The sequence below is a fragment of the Arachis ipaensis genome, chromosome B8, assembly GCF_059453495.1.
Source record: "Arachis ipaensis isolate K30076 ecotype BB chromosome B8, ASM5945349v1, whole genome shotgun sequence".
Taxonomy (NCBI): Eukaryota; Viridiplantae; Streptophyta; class Magnoliopsida; order Fabales; family Fabaceae; genus Arachis; species Arachis ipaensis.
The window spans coordinates 107,432,131-107,436,894 of NC_142443.1; the positions used below are offsets into that span (position 1 = coordinate 107,432,131).

General features: G+C 42.5%; 1 non-coding gene across 1 annotated transcript; it reads right to left on the reverse strand.

Moving 5' to 3' along the window:
• Nucleotides 1–984: 984 nt before the first annotated feature.
• LOC148549167 (small nucleolar RNA R71) lies at nt 985–1,091 on the reverse strand. Its single transcript, XR_015897615.1, has one exon. It is a non-coding gene; the product is annotated as a small nucleolar RNA R71 (small nucleolar RNA).
• Between the last annotated feature and the right edge of the window lie 3,673 nt (nt 1,092–4,764).

A 4,764-nucleotide genomic window follows, 5' to 3' on the forward strand; every position in this document is an offset into this window, starting at 1 on the left:
TGATCAATCAATCCTTGTGGGATTCGACCTCACTCTATTGTGAGTTTTTACTTGACGACAAATTCGGTACACTTGCCGAAGGAAATTTGTTGCGAGACAAGTTTTCCGTGCATCAAGTTTATGGCGCCGTTGCCGGGGATTGATTGTGCATCAACAATGATTTGATTGGAGGATAACTAGATTGAGCATTTTATTTTTGTTTGATTTAATTTTCTGTTTGAGTCATTTACTTCCTGTTTTAGTTAATTTCTTCCCTTCCCCCCACTTTTTCTTTGTTACTTACCATTCATCTCACTAACCCACTAACTGTTTGATATATTGCATCACTCACACTAATAATAATTCTGACAGATATACTTTCTGCACCTAGTCTCTTTGCTTGTACTTGTTGGTTGTTTGACAGGGAGAAGAAGCGGGGCTTCAACTTCCTTTGATTCTGAACCTGAGAGAACCTTCCTTAGACTAAGAAGGGAGGCAAGAGAAAAACGTGTAGTTGGCGCTGAAGAAGAGGAGGAATACTTTGAACCAAACATGGAAGAAAACATGGAGAACCATTGTGAAGAAGAAGCTCACAACCATGGCGGAAGAGGTCGAGCAAATCATGCTGGGGAGGATAGAAGAGTTTTAGGCTCTTATATCAATCCAAACCCAGGAAACTGTGAAAGTAGCATTCAAAAGCCAACCATCCATGCCAACAATTTTGAACTAAAACCACAGCTCATCACCCTTGTTCAGAACAACTGTTTGTTCGGAGGAAGTGTCCAAGAGGACCCCAATCAACATCTAACCACCTTCCTGAGAATATGTGACACAGTAAAGTCTAATGGTGTTCATCCTGACGCCTATAGACTGCTCTTATTTCCATTCTCACTCAAGGATAAGGCAGCCAAGTGGCTGGAGTCTTTCCCAAGGGAGAGCTTGACAACTTAGGAAGATGTGGTGAACAAATTCTTAGCAAGATTTTACCCTCCTCAATGAATCAATAGGCTGAGATCTGAGGTCCAAACTTTCAGGCAACAAGATGGTGAGACTCTATATGAAGCATGGGAGAGGTTTAAAGACCTAACAAGGAGATGCCCACCAGATATGTTCAATGAATGGGTGCAGCTGCACATTTTCTATGAAGGGCTTTCCTATGAGACAAAGAAGGCAGTAGACCATTCATCCGGAGGATCTTTGAACAAGAAGAAGACCATTGAGGAGGCCATAGATGTAATTGAAATAGTAGCAGAGAACGACTACTTCTATGCCTCCGAACGACGGAACACAAGAGGAGTAATGGAGCTAAACAATGTAGATGCTCTGCTGGCCCAAAACAAGCTCATTACCCAGCAGCTAGCTGACCTCACCAAGAAGATGGAGAGGAACCAAGTAGCAGCAATCTCCACTTCATCAACAACCCAAGAAGGAGTGAATGAAGAAGCAGAGGGTAGTCAGGAGCAAGCCAACTACATTGGGAATTCACCTAGGCAAAACCATGATCCATACTCCAAGACCTACAACCCTGGATGGAGGAACCACCCGAACTTTGGGTGGGAAAATCAACAAGACCAAAGCCTTGATCAAAGACGCCCAAATCCAAACAATACAGCCACCCAACACTTCACATCTAGACTATATCAACACCCCCATAACAACACCTCTCCACATTCATATCAAGGCCAGAATAACCCTCCTCAGCCTGACCTATCATCATTTGATGAAAGAATCTCAAGGATTGAGAATCTACTTGAAGGCATAGGCAAAGAGATTCAAGATAGTAAAGCATTCCGAGAAGAGGTGATGTCCAATATGCAGAATCAGGATGCTGCCATCAAAAAACTGGAGACACAAATTGGCTACTTATTCAAGCAAATTCCAAGCCACAACCTTCATAGCAAGACTAGCTTAACACGAAGGGAGGAGTGCCAGGCTATCACCCTTAGGAGTGGGAAGGAACTGAAGGAAACCCCCCAGAAACCACAAGAAAAGGAATCAGATAAAGAGGAAGAAGAGCAGGATGGAGCTCAAGTTCCTAATCTGAGTTCACAAAAAGGGGAAGGAGTGCTAAAGCTAGATGCCCCAAGAGTCCCATACCCTCAGCAATTAAAGAAGAAAGGGGATGACAATCAGTTTTCGAGATTTTTGGAAATCTTCAAGAAACTGCAAATCAACATACCCTTTGCTGAAGCAATAGAACAAATGCCACTCTATGCCAAGTTCTTGAAGGAGCTCATGACTAAGAAGAGAAGCTGGAAGAACAATGAGACTGTGATACTAACCGAAGAATGTAGTGCTATCATTCAGCACAAACTACCCCAGAAATTGAAGGATTCCGGGAGTTTTCAGATCCCTTGTATTATAGGGGAAATCACAGTGGAAAAGGCTCTTTGTGACTTGGGAGCCAGCATCAATTTGATGTCGGTAGCCATGATGAGAAAGATGAAGATTGAGGAAGCTAAACCAACAAAGATGGCCTTACAATTGGCAGACCGATCGTTCAAGTTCCCGCATGGCGTCGTAGAAGATTTGCTGGTGAAAGTGGGAGATTTTATCTTTCCAGCAGACTTTGTAGTGCTGGACATGCAGGAGGAAGCCAATGCTTTCATCATCCTGGGAAGGCCATTCTTGGCCACTGCTGGAGCTGTCATTGATGTACAAAAAGGAGATCTCACCCTAAGATTACACAATGAAAAGATGACGATCAATGTGTTCAAAGCCATGAGTTACCCACCAGAGCAAATGGGAGAGTGTATGAGGTTGGACTCACTTGAAGACGCAGTGCAGGAAAACTTTGAAGAAGAAGAACCTGAAGGTATAATAGAGGAGGAACCTACGTTTAGTGAAGAGGTTGCAACAGCAGAGATTCAAATACAAGGTGCACCAAAGGAAGAGAACGAAAAGTCAAAAGCACCCAAACTTGAACTCAAAGCATTGCCACCCTGTCTCAAATATACATACTTAGGAGAAGATGAAAATTAACCAGTAATTATAAGCTCATGCCTCAGCCAAGATCAAGAGGATGAACTGCTCAAAGTACTGCGAAACCACAAAGATGCCATTGGTTGGACTCTTGCTGACTTGAAGGGGAAAAGTTCGGCCATATGTATGCACAAGATATTGCTGGAAGATGATGCCAAACCATCCATTCAATCCCAAAGGAGGCTGAACCCAATCATGAAGGAAGTGGTACAGAAGGAAGTTATGAAGTTATGGCAAGGGGGGGTAATTTACCCAATCTCAGACAGCCCCTGGGTTAGCCCCGTGCATGTCGTCCCAAAAAAGGGAGGAATTATCGTGGTTCCCAATGAGAAGAACGAACTAATTCCTACAAGGACAGTCACAGGATGGCGGATGTGCATAGACTACAGGAAGCTCAACGAGGCTACGCGAAAAGATTATTTCCCCCTTCCATTCATGGATCAGATGTTGGAAAGACTCGCAGGGCACGCTTATTATTGTTTTCTCGATGGTTATTCAGGATATAACCAAATAGTGGTTGATCCCAGAGATCAAGAGAAAACCTCATTCACTTGCCCATATGGAGTGTTTGCCTACAGGCGCATGCCATTTGGGCTATGTAATGCACCTGCGACTTTCCAACGCTGCATGCTTTCTATCTTTTTAGATATGATAGAAAAATTCATTGAAGTTTTTATGGATGATTTCTCGGTATTCGGAGATTCCTTTCCTAGCTGCCTACATCACCTCGCCTTGGTATTGAAAAGATGCCAAGAGACCAATCTGGTCTTGAACTGGGATAAATGTCACTTTATGGTGACAGGAGGAATAGTCCTTGGTCACAAAGTTTCTAACCAAGGCATTGAGGTTGACAGAGCCAAAGTAGAACTTATTGAAAAACTGCCTCCACCCAGTGATGTCAGGGCAATTAGGAGCTTTTTAGGGCATGCTGGTTTTTATAGAAGGTTTATTAAAGATTTTTCAAAGATAGCCAAGCCCTTAAGCAATCTCCTTGTATCAGATACACCATTTATCTTTGATGAAACATGCATGTTAGCCTTTGAAAATTTGAAAATGAGGTTGTCCTCTGCTCCTATCATTTCCCCACCTGATTGGAATTTATCATTTGAATTGATGTGTGACGCATCTGATTTTGCAGTGGGGGCAGTGTTGGGACAGAGGAAAGATAACTTAGTCCATATGATATACTATGCGAGCAAAGTCCTTAATGATACTCAAAGAAATTATACTACTACTGAAAAGGAGTTGCTGGCAATAGCTTTTGTATTTGACAAGTTTAGATCATACCTCATTGGTGCTAAAGTGATTGTTTTTATGGATCACACAGCACTTAAATATTTGTTTGCCAAGCAAGAATCAAAACCAAGACTAATAAGATGGATCTTATTATTGCAGGAATTCAATATTGAGATCAGAGACAAGAAAGGAGTGGAGAACAAGGTAGCAGATCACCTATCCAGGATTCCTCATGATAAAGGTGGAACACCTGATACAAGTGTGAACGAGTTCTTCCCTGATGAGCAGTTAATGCTAGTTCACAAAGCACCATGGTTCGCAGACATTGCAAACTTCAAGGCAACTGGGGCATTGCCTCCAGAGATCAATAAACATCAAAAAAGGAAGCTCATGAATGATACAAAGTACTTTTTCTGGGATGAGCCATATCTATTTAAGAAGTGTTCAGATGGAATCCTTAGAAGATGTGTTTCGGAAGAAGAAGGACGAGAGGTCCTATGGAATTGTCACGGCTCATGCTATGAAGGCCACTTTGGAGGGGATAGAACTGCAGCTAAGGTGTTACAA